General features: G+C 39.3%; 1 long non-coding RNA gene across 1 annotated transcript in view; it reads right to left on the reverse strand.

The window, feature by feature from the left end:
• The window catches only part of LOC120615654 (uncharacterized), a 79131-nt gene that overhangs the window by 6828 nt on the left and 50341 nt on the right, over positions 1–21962 (reverse strand). The window lies entirely within an intron of this gene.

The following is a 21962-nucleotide window of genomic DNA, read 5'->3' on the forward strand; positions in this document are numbered from 1 at the left end:
CCCGCTTTCACCTCAGGAACAAGCTGCAGTACCTCCTATAAGGGTTGAAGATGGCAACACACCATCCAGACCCCTGCTGGAGTCACAACCAACTTTGCCCTCACAGTCTCTGCATGTTTCTTGCTGGAAGGCAGAGTGAGGCCTGCAACCATCCCAGCCAGATCTGGGCAGATAGTAATTCCACCGTGGATGCCAATTTAGATTTCCTTTCTCCGAAAGGGTACATACTGTGGGCACAGATAATCTCTTTGAAAGTTTAGGTCAAAGACATAAGAATCAATTCTAAAAGTTGTTCTCTCGTGTCTGCGATGAGAACCAGCAGAATCCCACTGTCACATCGCTAGTTCTTTCCTCAAACATCAGATGTGTCTCTCCCTGCATTTGGAACCCTTCCTTCTGTTTGGTGTATATTCGTAGAGCACCCCTCTGTGCCAGTTAGTGGGTTAGAGGATGGAGGCAGCAAATAAGCCACACGGGCTCTGCCTTCACGGGGCCACAGCCAAACAGGAAAAGATGACATTAAGGCAATAACCGCAGTAACATATAGTGGGTTACAGGGGTGTGCAGGGGACTATGGGTACAGAGCACAGGATTAACCTTCTCTAGGAGTCAGGGAAACCATCTTTGGGGAGATGACTTTAAGCTGAAATTTGGGGGGCTTAGAATGTAAGCTCCATGGGGACAGTTCCTAGAAGGGTCTGTCCTTCTAGGAAATGTTCCCTAAATACTTGTCCAAGGATTAAAGAGGAGTTAAAAAAGGAAATGGTTCTGAGGAGAATATTCCAGGAATAGGGAATTTTACATCCGATGGCCATGTGGCCTCCTAAGCATAGTGAAAGAGGCCCTATGGCTGCAGTGGAGAGAGTGAAGGGAGAACTCTGGAAGCCAAAGCTGGACAGGGAGGCAGAGACTAGCCCATGGGGGCCCTAGAACCTTGTTAAGGAGTGTGAGTTTATTCTGGGGTCATGAGAAACTAATAAAAGTTTTGAGGTGCCATGATGCTCAGACAGGTGCTGCACACATTAGAGTGGTCCTTCTCAAACTCATATGTGCATTGAACCACTTGGGCATCTTGTTAAAATGCAGATTGATTCAACAGGTGGAGCCTGGAATTCCACACAAGCTCCAAGTATTTTGATAATTAATTCTAGGAACTGGCATGGATCTTAATTCTAAAGCACCTAATCTAGTGCACTCCTTTTTCCTATGAAGAAACAGTCTGTCACTGGGGAAGACATCTGCTTAAGGTGACTCAGTTTAATAGCAGCAGTGGTGGGTCCAGATCCCAGGTTTCCCTGAATATCAGCTAAAAATTCTTTCTGTTTTACTAAATTATCTGCCTTTTCCACATGGCCTTTCTCTTACTGTGTCCCATCAGGATATGGGTGGAGGCCGGCTGTGTCTAGAAACAGGCGATCAGCCCATACTGGAGAAGATTCTGGACATTATCCAAGTCCTGGAGGATTAACTGCAGTGCTCTGTGGCCTTGGAGCTAGGCCAGGCCAGAGAGTTTCCCAAGCCCGGATTAGCCACAGCCTGAGATGTGCTCATGGTAACTGTATTATGGTCTTTCTCTTTCTGGATTTTAATGAGTTTTGGCAGTTTGCCCATCAGGTGTTGTCCTTCTGGAGATTGAATGACCAATGCTCCTAACCACCGGGATTGGTCCTAGGAAAGCCTGCAACAGTGGGAGGTCACCTGTGTGGTGTCATAGTAGGAAGCTATAAAAAATTCCTCCAACTAAAAATATCCCTTACTTGCTTGTCATTGTTGACGGCTATTCTACTACCAGTTTTTCATTCTCTGTGTTATATCTCATAGTCCATCTCCTTAAAAAAAAAAACAAAAACAAAAAAACTCTGAGGTTAACTATTAAGTCACTAACATCTTAGTAAGAACTAGGTCATCAGCTCTTCCCTAGACTAAGAAAGGTGTCTTGGCTAAAGAATGGCCCCAAGGTAGGGATCAGGAGTGGGGAAAAGCACAGAAAGGAGAGGCAGGAGTCACTACAGATAAAACTTGTTAACTTCACTATCTTGTCCAGGGCCAACTCTGATTTTAACCTCCAGATGCTTCCTATTTTTTATGGCTCCTAATCAAAGTTGGTGGTGATGTAAGGAACTGGAGGAAAACCAGGCTTTCAGATTCTGGGTGGAGTTTACAGTAAAGATATGAGTAATACCTGATACTCACATGTGCCTCTCCATCCCACAGATAGTATGATTCTCTTAAAGATGATGTTGCCATCTCTTGGGTAGGACAGAGATGGGCTAAAGGTCATGACAATAGGTATAAGATTTTTAAACAGACATGAAAAATGAACATTGGTTAAATAATATCTACCACAGTCCTTTGAAATGATGCCCTGCCACTTTCAAAGCACTGACACATGTATGTCTTAACTTTGCCTTAACAACTATCCCGTCAGGAAGGAAGGCACATATTCTACTCATGGCAAAAAGGTCATTGAGGGACTTGTTTAAAAAAGTGCACTTTTCTGAGCTCCACTGGACATTCTCATCCAGTGGTTCAGGGTGCGGCCTTTGAATTTGAATTTTAACAGTATGTCGGGGGTGAGTGGGCTAGCATTGGAGAAATGCAGATTACTTCACAATAGTGTTGGTGCATTACACAGATTACTGGATTTTGATCTTTTAGGAACTATGTCCCATGCATATTGGCATCCCTCTCAGTGCCTAACACAGCACTTTGCACATTTTATATGAACAAATGTTTGCAGAATTTTAATGGTTAGCGAAATACTCAGAGAAGTGACATCTGAGCAGGGCCTCTTTAAATGAACAACATTTCAGAAAACAAGGTCTAGGGTGGAAAATATTCTAGAAGGAAGAAATATCAAAAGCAAAAGCATGATCATAGGTTTTTTCAGGGTTTGGAGAGAAGTCTTATTATTGGATTGGAGTATGGAGTAAGTGTCAGTAAGAAATGGGAGACAGAATTACAAAAATAAGGTAAGATTATATTGTAGAGGACCCTGAATTTAGGGATTTGTGCAGTTCAGAAGCAATGGGGAAATGCTGAAGTCCATGTCTATGTGTATTTGGGGTACAAATTAGGCTAATGAAAGGTTGGATAGGATTTCCTTCCACACTGCCAAACAAACCACCTTCTTTCCAGAGCAAGGCAATTTGGAAGGCTTCTGTGTAAACTTTAAACAACTCCTAAAGCCTTGACATTACCTAAACTGTAATCTGCTGCCATTCCCTTGGGAAATTGCTAATCTACACATCAACTACCACTTGAATGGTACTGTGTTCTAAATCTTTATCTCTAGCTCATCCACTCTGGAGTTTAGATTCCAGATGCTGCCTGAGCACCTCCACACAGATGTCCAGTGAGTACCTCACCTTTAACATCCTCTGATGTAGACCCAGTATTTTCTTCCTAACCCTCTCCTTGTATTTCCCATCCTGGTTTAAGGTATTCACCTACTCATCTAAATCAGAAACTGGAGGTCATCCCTCACTCTCATGCATCTAAACAAAAGCCTTGGGGGTTCCATTTACCAGATATTACCCCTTTCTTACCCCCAAGAAAAGTTTTCAATAGAAATAATAATTTATGCTTTCCTTTTTTTTCACATTTTCATCTGCATGATTTCTCCCAATTCAGCTAGCTATGAGCATTTATCTCTAAAGTGGAAGTCAGTAGGGAGAAAAATGGAGAAAAGGGGGTCAATATAAAGCATTTGACTACAGAAATAGGATTTTCGAGTCCCTAATAAGATTAGTCTTCAAAGCAGGACTTTATTGAGAGAATTTTTTGCCCTAAAATCCTTAAAATACCAACAACGTATCAAGAGCCAAGCTCTGGGGGCTAAATGTTGAACTTACCACAAGTCAAGGCTGGAGAGGTCTCAGGATCCATGTCCTAAAAGAAGTTCCCTACTTAAATTAAGAGAGAGAAAGCCCACCCTTGCAGTTCAATGAGGAATGAGAAGGGGAAGAGGGCTTGAGAAATTAGAAAGACCCATCTCTCCTGACTTCTCTCAAGCGAGCTGCAACCACAGAGGGTAGGATTGGTAGAGAATTGGAGGCACATGTGTGAAGGGTAGAGGGCTGTGCCCAAGCCTTACTTTGAGTTCTAGGAGGAGACAGCTGCCTGGATGACCCTACGTTAGTGTGGGGAAGCCACAGCTGAATCATAATGGCCCTGTAACACAGTAAGCAATGAACATGCCTGTGGTATAGCTCCTGAGCTTCCCTCACTCCTATGTGACATGGGGTGAGCCAGAAATCCCTGTATGCTATGGGTGATACAGGGTCATCAAATAGGAAAGATGGAAGATGTGGCTGAGACTCTGAGGGGCAGTTGTGGCCACAAGAGTTAAGGTAGGCTGGTCAGACAGGGACACCTGCAGGGACATCTGAGTCAAGTGAGCAGAGCATATGCACATGGGCAGACAGCAGCAAGGAAAGGTAGCAAGTGCCTTGTGCTGAGAGGTAAGAAACACTACTGGGTACCCAGAGAGCCCAGAGTCCATAGTGACACCAGCTGGTGCTGATCTACAGACATCATGAGGTCACAGCCTGCTTTTATACCTAGACACTATCTTGGAAGAGGCAAAGCCATGAAGAAGAAATCTAAAAGGTTGAGTATTTACCTAAAAGACTGAATTACTCCAGCGAGACTGTTGAAAACAGAGAAGACCAAAATACTCTTAATTGTAACGAAATATTATCTGGCAATAAAAAGGAATGAAGAACTGATAAATGCTGCAGCATGAATAACCTTTAAACCATTATGTTAAGTGAAAGAAGGCACATTTTCAGTTTATTACTTTTGGTCAAATATGAAAGATTACGAAGAAACACCTCTTTGAACTCACTGTCTACAATGAGAATATTGTTGTAGATATTATTACTTATGTTACATGCATCTTCTATGTAGGACTCAGGAGAAATGTGCTTTGGCTTTAGATTCAGGAATAATTCTTCTCCTGAACAACTGGTTTACTTTTATCTTATAAGCATTGCAATGTGCTTAAAGGATTCTTCCCTGCTGGTGTTGACTACTACGTATCTGAGAGCCAACTTTGTGGTACATCCCTTGCCTTTTTCTTCTCATTATTTACACACACACACACACACACACACACACACGCACTTTATTGTCTATTTCTATTTTTTATCTTTCTGTGTATATTTACATAAAAATTCTGCTTTGGAACAAATAAGATAGATCTCAAGTTTCCAGAATATCTCTTGAATCAGCCCCCTGCCTGCCCTCTTGGCTCACATCTTCCTGTGTCTTGTTTGGATTGTTGCCAATAGGCTCCTAAGTGTTCCCCCAGATTTGTATCTCATTCCTGTACATTCGTCCTCCACTTTTCTGCTAAAAAGATCTTTTAAAGATAGCTTCTTGCTTATAAACCTTCAATGTTACTCTTTGCCGTTAAAATGGGGTCCAAGTTTCTTAGGAGGGCATTTGTGGCTCTTCATCACTGACTCTCTCTCCATCAACTCTCAGTTCTCTAACACCCCTAAACCCTTCCTGTCCTCTTACACTTTGTGCTTTTCCTTTTTCTTGGCTTTTGTAGATCACTCTTCACTGTCTAGATGCCTGTGTCCCCCTGCTCTCTCTGAGGAAACCTCGTTCATTCAGATTCCCCCACATCTGTGAGCCCTTCTCAGAGCCTGTGCCCCAGAATCCTGTGAAATTGCTTCTGCTTTACTATAATGAGTGGGCTCTGTAGGGCAGGGACATTCTTCTCTTTACCTTTGTATCATTGACCCTTAGCCCTGGGTTTGATTTATAGTGATTGCTGAATTAATTTGAGTACGTTAGAGCTGATGGATTATAAATCATGTTACCTTTTCCTTCTTCTCCACTAAATTTAGAACGTTGAATACCAATGCTAAAATCAAACAAAGGAAGAGATCAAAAAGTCAGCTTTATTATTGATAAAGTTAGAGAGTACAGCATAGATGAGTAGTCAAGCCAGGTTTCCTAGAGCTTTGCTCCAAGACCACATGTTAGAACATGTACTCAGCTCACGGAAACCAGAGCTGCGTGTAGTACAGCTGCTCTGTGGGCAAACAGATCTCCAGGGAGATGCCTCAGAAGGGCCTGAACCATTCATTGCAGTTCCTTATTCTCAATTCACCCACCACATAATTCACTCCTCCATAAAGTGAGAGAAGAGAGAGAGAGTTTATTCTTCTCAGTACCTTCAGAGGGTGAAGTTTCTATTCTTGGGCCAAGGTGGTAGAACTGAGGGAGAAGGTATGTTTGTTAGCATCTTATACATAAGACAAAGCATTTCTTGTTGTCTGAGCACAAATGGATATTGGGATGTGCTGAGCATTATTATTAAATTTGCATGGGAAAATGGTATAATGGTTATAGTTGAAAATAGTCTTTATCAGCTAGAACTGTCTGCTGAGATATTTGAGGGTGAAATAACATGGTATCTTGGATTTACTTTAAAATATCTCAGCCAAAACCAAAACAAAATAGGAAGTGAAGGAAAGAGCAGAGACAAGTGAAACAATTGGCAAAATACTGCTAATCGTTGAACTGGATGATAGGTACACAGGGGTTCATTATGCTATTCCCTTCAATTTTCTGTATGTTTGAAAATTTTCATAATAAATTTTTATATAAATTAATATTGGGTAGCTTAGGGGATCTGAGTTGTCTACAATACCAGGCTGGGAGGTAAGGCAGCCAGTAGTGACAGGCCAACCTGTCCACAAAACTGAAGGTACCACTGGCTAACAGCAGCCAGGGAGAAGGATGGGTAGCACCTCTGGATTCCCTGCCATGCTGTTTCCAGAAAACAGATGTAGCAGTTACCGCTGTCCTCTTGTAGCCAGAATGCATCTTCAGATTCCTGGCTTCTAGAACAAATTCTGGGCAGGAGCATCTGATTGGCCACACCTGGTTCACCAGGCCCTAGTTCCCTGCCCTCGGTTGAGAAGCAAGTATCTGGCAGCTGTTCATCCCTGGTGGGAGGTTCCTTCAATTTAGGAAGTGGATTTAGGTCACAGTTAAATAGAAGAATGAATATCCACTGCAAGGATAAATGTTTCTCCCATACTTTGAAGTGCGTTTAAATTTTTATTAGATTTTTACTGTATCCTCTACAGTTATTAGCCCTTATTCAGTTCTTTGTGTTTTGCAAGTGTATTCACATACATCCTCATACGAACCTAATAATCTTATGTTTATGGTTTACAAGGTGTTTTCACACTGTTCTCTGAAACAACCTTGAGTCAGAATCATCCCATATCACAGATGAGAAAATTTTGGAAAAGAGAGATGAAGTGACTCACCCAAGTTCCCAGGGCTTTGAAACGGTGTCCTCAAACTTCAAACTCAGAGATTCCTGCTCTGAGACCAGCCTGGGTCATTTCTACTGCTATGCCACCAAACTTTTAGTAATGACTTCCATATTTTGAGCATGTATTCTTCTTTATCTCAATCTAATCAATAACCAGAAATTTGTAGATTTTTGTCCTCCTTTAGTAACTTTTCTAGATAGCTTTTCTCAATCTTTTGAGGACTGTCACAAGCAGACACAAGAATACCAAAAATCCACAAGCTGTCAGTTTAGAGTTTCAGACAGAATGGTAAACTTGATATCCTATTCTTTCAGGCAACACAGACTACCTGGCTCAAGTTAACTGTCATCATGAGATGGTGACTCCAATAGAAGGCAGATGAGTTAATTGTCAAAGAATCTGAAGTATGAAATAGGTTTAGAGGCAATTAAGCCTGGAAAGTACGTTTGTGATACAGTATACTGTTGAGCACCAAATATCAGAGAGTCAACTGAGATGACTGCTAAAGATTCACTGCAGCCTCCCCAAGAAGTGTTTATACAAGGGCACCTGGAAAAGGGATAGAAATCTGTGAAGTGTCAGGGAGGAGTTGCTGTTCTGGATGCAAATAACTGGCCTCAGCACATTCCAAGGGAGAAAGTAGGGGGAAAAAAAAGCATGACGCTATGTCAAAAGAAGGCACAGGCCCAGCAAGCTCTCCCCTGCTGCTTAATACAGGAAATATCTCCCAAACATCTCAGCTAATCCTCCACCAATACAATGAGAAATGAGCTCCTCTAGCAGCCAAGGAGTTATTAAGCAAGGACAAAAAAATATTCCCGCCCATAGCAACAGAGCCAAAGATAACAGCAGGGAATAGAGAAGCTGCAGAGACAAGGCAGATACAAAACATTCGATCTTGGAGCCCCCCAAGGCGACTGACGTGTGAGAAAAATAACGGGTTTCGTTTTTGCCCAAGAAACTAAGCCACGTCTTGTAAACTGCAGGACATAATGGATAGCCAGGGTCAAACTAAACTCAGCTTCATAAAAGAGAATAATAGGTTGTAGAAATGACTGAAATGGAGCTGCATCTTGAGGCTTTCAGCTCTGGTAACTGGCCTGTTGATGAAACAAACATGAGATGCAGAAAAATGCAGGCTTTCTCCATTTGCAAAAACACATGGATTTATAAACATTCTGTACATGGGTAAAGACTTCATGTACAGGGAGATTTGTTTTCCAATAAAGATCCTCCATATATGCCCCTTTCTTATCAAAGCATTCACTTTCCCAATGTTCTTCTAAGTTCTCTATTTATGTTGGTAGGGAACCCCTCTAAGGTAGACAGTCTCTCACCAACACCTTATAGCTACTGATTGCCTTCATCTAAGGGGAACTGTTCCATTTGTCTTTAATAAAGAAGTTGGGTTATTGGTTCTGGGTTTTGTAGGAGGCAGCAGCAGCTAGTGAGAGAGGGAGCCGGGGCCCAGAGCCCAGGGCAAGATTAACTAGGAAAAAGTCATTTTCTGCAAACTTTTACTAATTTAAAAGTATTTATTTTATTTGCTTTTTGAAACAAACTTGTTGAAGAGCCTTAGAATTTTACCACTGACAGGACTTTAGAGATCATCTAACATGCTTATTTTATAGAAGGGAAACTGAGGCTGAGAGTTGACAATTACTTGTTCAAGACGAACCTAAGCATGTTCTCCTATCTTCTGGGTAAGTACTCTATTCATCAATCATCCTACCTAGTCCCCTCCTTGAACTGGGAAATACATAAATTAAACTATTATTATTTTTGAGTTCTTTTAGGAAGAAAATGAAAAAATATTCCTTATCTTGACAAACTGTCCCAATTTGTTACCTTTTTGATTCACAGTAAAATTATCCAAGTTCCTTTAACTCATCCTTGCAGTTTTTTATATTAAAAAAAATTAGAAGCCACTATAATTCCATATGGAGGTGAAATGTCTACTGGCTACATCAATTCCAAATCTACCTACTCTCTCCCCCTATGAACGCACACCCCTCGAATTATGCCCCCTCGTCCTCAGAGAGGAATTGTTCATATGATGACAAAACCATAGGCTAAAAAGTACAGTTATATCAATTGTTGGTTGTTGGCTACATACCACAAATGACTGCCCTCAACAACTTGACTATGTGCCTACTTTCCAAATAGAGCTCGACCTGATCTACTTTGGCACCTCTTGAAGATTACATTTGAATCTTCCATGCATGCAGTAAAGAATGAAGCCTCTGGAGTCATATGGCTCTCAACTATGAGCAAATTATGTACCCTTTTTAGGCCTTAGTTTCCTCGCCTGTAAAACAGGGGTTAAAATAATGCATATCTCAAGGACAATGAAGGCTAAATGAAGATTTAACGAGACAATCCATTTAAAGGATTTTTGGAAGAGCATTTGGCACAAAATAAATGCTATCATTATTTCAATGACTATTAAATTAAATGGAGATATTAAATTTCTGCCAATGGCCTGATCCATCCTTATCTGTAATTACATTGGCTTATCTCCAGATTTCCAATTGTTAGGAACAATTCTACACACTTTCAATCAGTCGCTTTCTTTAAAACTCCAATTTCAATCTTGTGTGCATGGGAAGGAGTCAGGCAAGTAAGGTGAGAATATTGCTCTCCTTACCAACTGCTATGAGCAGTCAGATTTCTCCTCTTCTCTGTATCAGTGTGTAGAATCTCTTGACCCTTCTTAAATATAAGTTTATCAAAGACCTCCATTAATATTTTCTAAAGGAACGCACACACATACACACACGCAAAATAACTGAGCAAAAGTAGTTCAGATTTCTTATAGTCACTAATTATGGGTTGCCAGAACTTAAAAAGTACCCCATCCTTACCTTGTTGACCTTCATATGACCTGGATAAATGAGAATCAATGACTTCTAACCCATGGTAGGTCCGGGTTATAGGTAAAAATTTGATTCCTCCTGGAACCTTCTCCACAGCCTCTTTCCAGCTGAGGACTGGTGTCCATCTTTTCTGGACCCTGCCTCTCAGGCCCACCCTGTTCTGGTCCCTTGGGTGAATAGGGTACCTTGTGTCTGTCTCAGGGCTTTCAGCCAGCATCTCCCTCTACCTCTCTCTTGGATTTGCCACGGCTCCAGATTCTACCTTTACTTTGATCCTATCCTCTCTGCCTGTTCTATTTCTGTGCAGTTTTGTTTGGCTGAAGTGTATACATCAGCCAAAAATTCACATTAGTTCTACCGCTCTCTAAAGCTCTTAGTCTTCATCCGTCATTCTAACATGGCAGTTGAGTCCGGCCTCTATGACAGCAACATCTTTCTCCAAGGTCGGCCTGCCTTACATCACCTCCCTTTCAAACCTTGAGCTCCCTTTAGGACCACCCATTGGGTTCTCTCTCCTGTGATCTAATTTGTTGTGAGCTAATATGCTGTGACCTGATTTGCTGAACAGAAATGATTGACAGCTCCTTTGCTCAATGACTGATCAAATTTCTTCTGTTTCGGTTTTTCAGCACTCCCCGGTTCCTCAAATTCTCTTTGTTGACTCATTCCTCTGGAGATTTTAAGAATCTTCTGGAATTCTAACATTACTTTATAGAATGAAATGTATTATGCACAAACTATATTTTCCACATATAATAAATGAAAAAAGACATCATTTCCACCTAAAGAATATGAGACTCATTTCTTGTAACTTGGTCGAACACTTGGTTAAACATGAGAAGTGATTTATTTACTCCTTCTATGGTTGCTGAGGCAATGGATAGGAAATGTCACTGACTTAGGTAATCTCGATCAATTACTTGCTGCTAGTTGTAACTAGTTTGCTGAAAAAGCAATAGGCAAGGCTCCCAATATTGTTCAGGTCAGAGTGTGTGTTGAAAGTAATAATTGCATTATGGCCAAAGAGATCCAGATATATTAGTCCCCGGGACTCTGTCTTCTCTAAGCCCCATACAGTTGCCCTGATACCTGAGGGAATTATCTCAGCACATCGTGCTCAGGCCCAGGAGTGGAGAAGCCAGGCCAGAGGTTTCCAGTAGAAGTAACTTAATTTTAGGTTTACACCATTGCCTATCAGACCTTCTCTAGCCAATCCCCCTTCTTTCAGTTTAAAGAAGTCTTGGCAGATCCCTTTGCTTTCCCAGGGACTTTCAAGCATAGTCTCATTTTCCATATAATTTCAATCAAAATGCAATCTCTTATTGGTTTTAAAGCCTTTCACCTTCCCCACAGCTGGCTCAGAAACCTGTGGGCCGTTTCTGTACTGGTTCCACCTTTCCCTTCCTTAACTTCTGCAGCTGATGGCACCTCCTGAGTTTGGGTAAAGGAGAAGGAGGAGAGGTAGTGATAAGGGTATATTTAGCTGGTGCTATTGATACTTGGGATTGGTGCCTTCTGTATGGCAGGCATCCCCATGTTGACTCTTTCTCTCCTGGGGTGGCAGTGCACCCCCCACACACTTTCCACTAAAGTTGCCTCACCCTGGCAGGCAGCCTTCTTTAATTTGAGCCCTGATGCCTCAGTGCTTACCCTTCAGCCAAAGGAAAAACTTAGTCATGTTGCCTCACCATTGGTGGAAATGCAACTTACTCCCTCAACAATTCCGTCCTTTTATCTTTTCATCACAGGAGGCACCAGCCCATCTCCCACCTTTCGACTTTTCTATAGGAGAGAGACACCAATCTTTGGATCTAGGGACAGAGACAAGTTTTTCCACAATCACTCTAGGTTCCACTCCAGTCCTCAGGTAGCACTGGGGCTGTGTATTTCCCATTATCAAAAACCCTCAGCTGACTAGCAGTCCATCTCATCCATGTATCAGGACGAAGGAGGGGAAAATGGGAGTATGAAGGTAGGTTGCTGCTAAGGCTCAGTGCAAGATTTTCATTTCTTTTAGCTTTAAGAACTAAAGCAAGCTTTTAAACTATCAGCAATACTTATCGACAGGCTGTAATTAATATCCGCTAAAGTCTATTACTGAAGAAACTATTCTGCTCCTTCCGACATCAGTGTCCAATTCCCTTTCGAATCTGGTGTGCCTCTCTCCGTGATATTTCATCAGTACCAAAGTCCTCACATAAAATCTTTCCCAGAGTCCAGGTTAGGCTTTTTTACTGCTATTTGTGCCCTGAATCCTGTAACCTGTCTTGTAACACATCATCAGAGTCACTCAAGATTCTCAAATGATTACATTTCAAATGCGAGAATTTTAATGCCTTCCAGGAAAATGTAGATGTTTTTCTTAGACATCCTCAGCAAATCCCATGCAGTACATTGAATGATCTGCATGAAAATGTTTGGGCAGTACATTTCCTCAGAGGGCAGGCTGCCACATTCTTTACTTATGAGTAAAGCTTTCTAGGTGGCATAGAGAGGTAATGCCCAGCCTTCCATCTCCTGATGCCAAGTTTTCTCCAACTGATGCTCCCCTCACAGCTGCTAGTAACATGCAGAACGTGTACCCACTATTACCAAGGCAGAACTGGGGCCCGAATCCAGGGCTTTAGAGGAGTGACACTTTCATATTCTCCTTGGAGCTCCTGCAGTGGGACTATTTTCAAAATATTACAGAACCAGATACTCAGTATATACAGACATGGGGAAAATATAAAGCAAAAACAAACAAACAGACAAACAGGAACAACAACAGAAAAGAAAAATTTGCAAGCAAACAAAACAAAAATCTATCCTCTCTGCCCCAACATCCAATACCAGGAACAAATTGTTTCACAAAAGTTTGTACCATTGGTAATGTCAGAAAGCAGTGTCCTACTAGAGATTGCTAAAAGCATTTAGAACATCATATAAATGGAATCAGACAATATGTAACTTTTTGAGATTGGCTTTTTTCAGTCAGTATAATGTCTTTGAGATTCATTTGATTGTTGCACATATCAATATAGTTTATTCCTTCTTATTTCAGATAATAACAATGCAATTCACCATATTAACAAGCAGAAAAAAACCCACATGATCCATATGATCATCTCTAAACAATATACAGAAAATCATATGAAAAATTCAACATTCATTCCTGATAATAATTTTTAAAATCCCAGCTAGAGATAGAAATAATAAACTAGAAATAGAAGGGAACTTTATCAATCAGAAAAGGTTATCTACAAAAAGCCTACAGCTGATATACTTCTTATTGCTAAAAACTCTATGCTTTCACCCTAAGATCAGCAATAAAGAAAGAATGTCTAATCTCACTATTCAGCGTTTTACTGGAGGTTCTAGTCAATGCAATAATACAAGAAAAACAGTTAAAAGGCATTCAGATTGGAAATGAAGGATGAAGTCAACTTGTTTTTAATTATAGATGGACATGGTCATATACATAGAAAGTCCTAAAGAATTTACAAAATACTACTAGAACCAGTAAGTGAGGTAAGCAAGATTGAACACAAGGTTAATATGTAAATATATATCTCCCTATGCTAGCAACAATCATTGACATTGAAGGAACAATAGCATTAAAAATATGGAATACTTCAAAACTGTAAAAGCTATGAAAGACTTGTACACTAAAAATACAAAACATTGCTGTGGAAAATAAAAGAACTAAAAAATAAATAAATAAAGATATATGCCATGTTCATGGATCAAAAACTCATTTTTTAAAAGATGTCAATTCTTTCTTGTTTGATCTATATATTCAAAGTAATCTCACTGAAAACCCTAGCAGCTTTGTTTAGAAATTGATAGGCTGATTCTAAAATTTGTGGAAATTCCAAAGACCTGGAATAGCCACAACATCTTTAGAAAAAAAAATCAAAATTTAGGACTTATACTACATGAAATCAAGACTAATTATCAAGTCACAGTAATCAAGATAGTGTAGTATTGGCATAAATATAGAAAATTAGATTAATGGAGCAGAAAGGAGAATTCAGAAGTGATTCCACACACATATTGTCAATTGATATTAGGCAAACATGCCAGGAGGATTCAATGGCGAAAGGTTACCCTTTTCAACAAATGGTGCTGGAACGAACAGTCATGTGTGGTAGACAAGATTCTAAAAATGTATCGCTCAATCACTCTGATTATTCAAAAAGTAATATAGGTATAACTGTTAAAGGAACTTTGCAGGTGTAATTAAGGTTAAAGATATTAAATTAGGGAGATTATTTAGGATTATCCACATGAGGCCAATTTAATCACTTGAGCCCTTAAAAACAGATAAATTTTTTCCGGTTGGAGTGAGAGAGATATGGTGGAGGAAGAAAGCAGTAATGGGAGGTCAGAGAGATTCAAAGTATAAGAAGAACTCAACCAACTGTTGCTGGCTTTCAAAGCAGCCATGACTCAGGAAGCTAAGGACAGCGTCTAAAGCCAGCAAAGAAATAGAGACCCCAGCTCTACAACTACATGGAATTCAAATCTTCCAACAACCTGAATGATCGTGGAAATAGATTCTCACCTTGAGCCCCCTCCTTGATTTTGGCCTTGCGAGCCTCTAAATCGAGAACCTGATAAACCAAGCTGTGCCTGGACTCTGGAAACTGTGAAACAGTATCTGGTGCTAAAGTCTGTCATATTTTGTTATGGCAGCAATAGAACTGATACATCATGTGTGCAAAAAAAGTGATCCTTGATTCTAATCTCACACCATATAAAAAATTTAACTTAAAATGGGTCATAGACCTAAATGTAAAAGCTGAAACTTTAAAACTTCTAAAAGAAACCATTTGACTTGGAGTAAGCAATGATTTCTTAAATAAAACATAACAACCATAAATTTTTAAAACAAAAATCAATAAATTGGACTCTATCAAAATTATCTTTTGCTCTTTGAAATATACTGTCTGTCAGGTGAAAAAGCAAGCCATAGACAGGGGGAAATATTTGCAATACATAGATCTGTTTCTAGAACATGTAAAAATCCCTTACAACTCAATAATAGAACACAGAACTCAATAGCATATAGGCAAAAATTTGGAGACACTTCACACACACACACACGCCTTCACACACACACACACACACACAAAGATGGTACATAAGCACAGAAAAATATGCTAATATCATTAGACACGAAGGAAATGCAAGTAAAACCATAATGAGATGCAGCTGCATGTCTACTAGCATGGCTAAGAGTTAAAGACTGACTATACCAAGCATTGGTAAAGATAAGGAGCAACTGGAACTAACATACATTATTGGTGGGAATTCAAATGATACAGTTACTACGATGGTTAATTTTATGTGTCAACTTAATTGGACTATGGTTCCCAGATATTTATTTAAACATTATTCTAGATGTTTCTCTGAGGGTATTTGGGGGGTGAAATTAACATTTAAATCAGTGGATTTAGGGATTGCCCACCATAATGTGGGTTGGCTTCATCCAATCAATTGAAGGCCTGACTAGAGCGAGAAGGTATTATTCCAGTAGATGGCCTTTAGACTTGAACCACAACATCACCTCCCCGCAGGGGCTCCAGCCTGATGGCTTTCTAATTCCAACTGCAACTTTGTGTCCTCCCTGGTCTCCATCCTGACAGATGTCAGACTTGAAATGTAACATCAGCTCTTCCTTGGTGTGATGATTAATTTTATCTGTCAACTCGACTGGGCCATGGAGTGCCCAGAAACTTGGTGAAACATTATTTTGGGTATGAAGGTGTTTCTGGATGAAATTAACATTTGAATTGGTAAACTAAGTTGAGCAGGTTGCCCTCTTCAGTATGGATGGGTTTCATTCAATCCATTGAGGGCCTGAATAGAACAAAAGCCTGAACAAGAAATAATTCCTCTCGCTGCCTAATGGTCTTGAGTTGGAACGTTGGTCTTTAATCTTTGGACCTGGCCTAGAACCTATATCATTAGCTCTCCTGGTTCTCAGGTCTTCAGACTGCTGATCATGAGACTTTCACCATTCATAATCATGTGAGCTAATTCCTTATAGAAAATCTCTCTTTCTCTTTATCAGTGCAGTCTCAATTCTCTCTCTCAATGTAGGTTGAATGCCCAGACTCCCATGGAATTTACTGTTAAATGTGAGAGAATTGATTGGGAAAGGATGGAATCCTGTAAGTTGGAATGGGGATGTGTGGGAAGACCTCATGAAGCTGAGGACATTGAGTCCCTAAATTCAGATGAATCTTCTATGCTGATTGAAGAGTTCTCCAACCTCAGTGAAAGTGGCTACCTGCTGGCAGTGGTAATAGCTTCCCCACCCCCAGTAGCAGTAGTCGCTGTGAGATCTGAGGGATTTAACCCTGCATTGCCTGAGGAAACTATAATGGCCTCCCTTGAGACAGTTACCATGCAGGACACTGTTAATTCTCCTCAGGACTCGCCCCACCACTCCTCTTTGTTTCTTGACCTATAACTATATTCAAGACCCAACAGGACCTTAAATGCAAGGTACAAATTGTGACTCATGAGAAGGTGCCTTGGACTTCAAAAGAACTATTTTTCCAATGTATACCAACAGAAATCTAGGTGATATGTGTGAGAATGGATATTAAGGATATGAGGTAATCACGGAAGTTAGATTACATTATTCCTGTTGGATCAGGCTTACAAAGCTAAGATTCTACATTTGATGTTGCAATTAAGGAGTTACAAAGAGCTCTGACACTTTGTTTAGATTTGATTGGCTGGATGAAACATGGATCAGAAGCTGACCTACAGCAAATGACTTGGAAATGCTAGATTTGCCTTAGTTCAATGTAGAGGAAGGAATTCAATGGCTAAGACAGATAGGAATGTTAGAGTGAGTTTGTCATTTAAAACCTACTTATCCACACTGGGAGTGTCCAGAAGACACACCTTTCATCACTACTATGAGGAATAAACTCATGATGAGAATCCCAGCATCTTTGAAGAGCTTTGTGATCACTGTTCTCTGTAGGCCAGACCTCATAGGAATGGCAGGCAGTCCGAGTTGTCATGAGTATTTTGTTATGAATGTATGTGCGTGTGTCTGTGTCCTTATCAGGTAATATAAGATGTACTGACTTTAAATCAGAGTATTTAAGTATGTAATATTATATCATAGTATTTAAGTTATGGGATATCTTCTGGGAAGGATTAGTAAATTTTTTGTTGTATGCAGGATAGTTGTATCAAATTAGACCTTATTATTGTCTTCATTTGGAGATTAATTATGAGATTTGTATGAGTGTCAAGTTAACAACGGGTGGACTTGTTGATGGTTAATATTATGTGTTAACTTGACTGGGCTACAGTGACCCAAATATTGGGTCAAACATTATGCTGGATGTTTCTGTGAGTGTGTTTTTGGATGAATTTAACATTTAAACTGGTAGACTTTGAATAAAACAGATCACCCTCCATAATGTGGATGGGCCTTATCCAATCAGTTGAAGGCTTGATGTTATAGACTAAATGTATGGCCATCCCCACCCCCAAAAAATACAGATGTTAAGGCCCTAGCTTCTAATGTGAGAGATTAAAGAGGTGGGGCCTTATGGAAGGGAGTAATTAGATTTATATAATCCCATGATATAATTAGTGCCCTTATAAGAAGAAGAGACACTAAAACTTTCTCTCTTCCACAAGTGAAGATATGGCAAGGAGATGGTTATCCTTACCAGAACCTTACCATTCTAGTACCCTGATCTCAGACTTCCCAGTCTCCAGTACAGTGAGAAGTAAACATTTGTTTTTTAAGTCACCAAGTATATGATATTTTGTTCTAGCAGCCCCAGCTGACTATGACACCTGACTAGGACAAAAGAGTGATGTCCCCTGAGCAAAAAAGAATTCTGCCAGCATATGGCCTCCAAATTAAACCAAGATATTGTCTTTTCCCCCAGTCTCCAGCTGTGCCCACTGTGAAGATTTTGGACTTACCAGCCTTTGTAATCACATAAATCAACTCAAAATAAATCTCTCTAAATATACATGTCCTATCGATTCTATTTTTCTGGAGAACTCTGACTAACACAGTCACTTTGGAAAACAGTTTGATGGTTTCTTAAAAAGTTAAATATCCACCTTTCACATGACTTAGCCATTCCATTTACGTAATAAAAATAAAGTATATATCTACATAAGGACTTGTACATAGATGTTTATAGTACCTTTATTTCTAGTAGCTCTACAATGGAAATAAATGTTCATTAAAAGATGAATTGATAAATTCTGTTATATTCATATAATGGAGTCATATTTAACAAATAGTTGGAAGAACTATTGATACACGCAATGACATGATGAATCTCAAAAAATTACGTAAAGTGAAAGAAGCCAGTAAAAAACAGTATTTACTACACGATTTCTTTTATATAAAATTCTAGAAAATACAAATTTATCTGTAGGGTCAAAAAATAGTTCAGTGGTTGCCTAGCAATGGAAGTGGGAATGGAGGTTCCAAGACAGCATGAAGAAATATTTGGAAGTAATAGCTATGTTCATTATCCTGATCGTGGCAATGGTTTCAAGTATCTCAAAACCCATTAGATTTTGTACACTTTAAATATGTGCAGTTATACCTTAATAAAGCTGCAAATGCTCCCTAAACAATGACAACAAAGGAAGCATAGACCATACCTTCATGGTGCTCACTGTTTAGTGAGATTATAATTGCTAATGTTTACAGAGTGCTTACTGTGTGCCAGACAGTGTCCTGAGCCTCCATATGGCATTTCTTTAACACACAGGTGGTAATATCTGATTTTTATAGAAGAGGAAAGTGAAGTTAGAGAGGTTAAATAACTTGCCTTAATCTCTCTAACTTCACCTCTCTAACCAGGCAATGGCTGTGGACTCTGACTTCATAGCCATTCTTATATAGAGCTTAGTATAGAGGAGAGAAAAGTATGAGAAGGGACAGGAGCATAAATGAGCCTAGGGACAGAAGTAGAGCCTTGCATGCCAAGCTTAGGGGCCAAACTTTCATCTTGCAAGTCCATGGATTTGTCAAAGGTTGCCCTGACAGCAAGCGAAAATGGATCGAAATAAAAGAAAGAATAAGAGAATAGAAATAAGAAATGGAAGGAAGGAAGGAAAGAAGGAAGGAAGGAAGGAAGGAAGGAAGGAAGGAAGGAAGGAAGGAAGGAAGGAAGGAAGGAAGGAAGGAAGGAAGGAAGGAAGGAAGTTAAGAAGTTTAAATGATAATTTAGACATAAAAAAAGCATAATTTTGATAGGGCTGGGAAGAATGGTCAGGGATATAACAATCTGAAGGCCTAAGGCCTTGATGGATGAGTCTTACTGGGCAAGAGTTGGTCGTGGGTCTTGTACACTCCTACTTGCTGTGTCTCTTCAGTATCTGTGTTTAAAGACAGCTGGGGAAATTCACTCTAATTATACATCAAATCAGGAATGGCCTTCGATACCATGAGTAGGAGGCTAGAAGGGGAATTCAATGTCTCTCAGAATTTCCTCAGAAATGTTGAATGATACCTTGGAAAAACTTTGTGGACACTGAGATCATAACCTAATTGCCACTCAGATTATGGATGCTTCCTCACATGGGTAATTCCAAAGACCCAGTGTGAAATACTCACTTTGGGATGACAACAAAGAGAGAATATCTCAGTTACAGCATTTTGTGATATTATCAATTAAAAAGGTATTTAATTTATTGGAAATGTAATCATTAGCTCCCTAAAATGTAATTACACCCATCTCTCGATTTATGTGGTACATTTTTTATGTGAGTTTTTTATACATGGTAAATACTCCCCCTCCCCGTTTACTCAGACTTTTTAACACATGGTTTCCATTTATGTGGTCTCATTTTGCACAGTTCTTTCTTTCTCATTTTTGTTATTGGTGATTATTCTTCCTAAAAATCAATAGCTTAACTCAGCAATGTACAAAGGACTAATACTTACTAACACACAATTATTAATGATCTTCTCATTTGTTGGATGGCAAATAAAGAAGCATGGATGACTACTGATGTTTTTGGGGGCTGGCTTTACAAATGTTTTGCTGTAGAAGCCAATAATTATATGAAGGAAAAAATGTCTTCCTTTTAAAATACTTTTACTTTTAGATAATGCACCTGGTCATCCACACAATTTAGAACATCCAAATGTAAAAGTTGTATATTTACCACCAAATACAACTTCCTTGACAACCTTTAGATCAAAGCATTATTTCCACCTTTAAGATTAATTATATTAAATAGAATTTTAATGATATTTTTAATAAACTTGAAGATAATGAATCACAGTCACAGAAGCCTAGAATATATACCATTTTAAATTGTAGCAAGAATAGTGCTTTAGCTTTGAGTGATATAAAGCCATCAACTTTAAATGCTTACTGGAAAGCAATATGGTCAGAAGTGATTGTATCAGGGAATATGGTTTCAAAAGCTGAAGAGGGATTAACCAGCATTATTAATTTATTAAATAAATTTCAAGAAGAAGGTAGATGACATTAGTGAATTACTGGTTGATCGCAAATTAACCGATAATGAATTAATTCACTTAATATCTGAAGCACATCCTGCTGATGAATATGGCAGTGACATTGAACCAGTTTCTTTCACTGCAGAAAATATTTACAAAGCTCTTCAATTGACCACAAAACTGGAAATCGCAATTCTAGATATTGATCCAAACATCTGACGAGCCTTAAAATTTCAAAAAGATTTTTTAAAAAATGTTGCGGTGAATATGAAGAATTTTTAAGGACTTAGCAAAAAATAGGGTTGGAATAAGATCATCTAAAAACATGAACAAAAACAGTGAAACAGAGGTAGTACTTCCCCAAATATTTCAAGCAATGAAGATAGTGACTTTGTGCCGATTAAAAAGAGAAGATTGATTGCTTTAGATTACAGTACAGATACAGACAGCAAATAAAATTTATTTTGCTTTTTCTGAATTTTCATTAGCATTTTTTTGTGAAAATATGTAAAATAAATATTTTTATGACTTATATTTGCCTATTTCTTTAATATTTTTTATACTGGTGGACTCTTTTTATGCGGTTTTCTTCCATGTAAAAAAATAAAAGACACGTGGAATGGATAATCTGCATAAATCTAGGGATCAGTATATTTACTTTAAAAAACATGAATATGCTGTTTTCTAAAGAGACGAAGAGATACACTCTGAATCATAGACTTCAGACAGGTTATTATGGACGGGATGCTTGTATCCCCACCCTCTCAATCCTCCAAAATACATATTTTGAAACCTTAACTCCCAATGTGATGGTATTTGGAAGTGGGGCCTTTAGGAGGTAATTAGGTCATGAGGGTGGGTTTCATATGATGGGATTAGTGTTATAAGAAGAGACATCAGAGAGCTTCCTCTCTTTCTTCACCATGTAAGGACACAGCAAGAAGATGGCCATCCACAAGCCAGGAAGAGAGTGCTCACCATGAATGAAATTGGTCAGCACTTTGATCTGAAACTCCTCGCCTCCAGAACTGTGAGAAAATAAATGTCTGCTTAAGCCACTCAGTCTGGTATTTTGTTATGGCAGCCTGAGCAATCTAAGACTCAGGATGAGTGAAATTAATTCTGAGGACGATGCAAATAGGATCATCTTCAAGCATCACATCTACACCGAGCTGCAGAAGAGACAAAATAACAATGAGGAGATCAGTGTTTTATTGTTGACCCTCCAACTAACATCATGTGTGACTACAGGTAAGGCTTTACTTTAGTGACTTTTATTGTAAAATGAGGGGTTGAACTTAAATACTTTGAAACCCT

This window comes from Pteropus medius, unplaced genomic scaffold (genome assembly GCF_902729225.1).
Source record: "Pteropus medius unplaced genomic scaffold, Ma_sr-lr_union100, whole genome shotgun sequence".
In the NCBI taxonomy this organism is placed as follows: Eukaryota; Metazoa; Chordata; class Mammalia; order Chiroptera; family Pteropodidae; genus Pteropus; species Pteropus medius.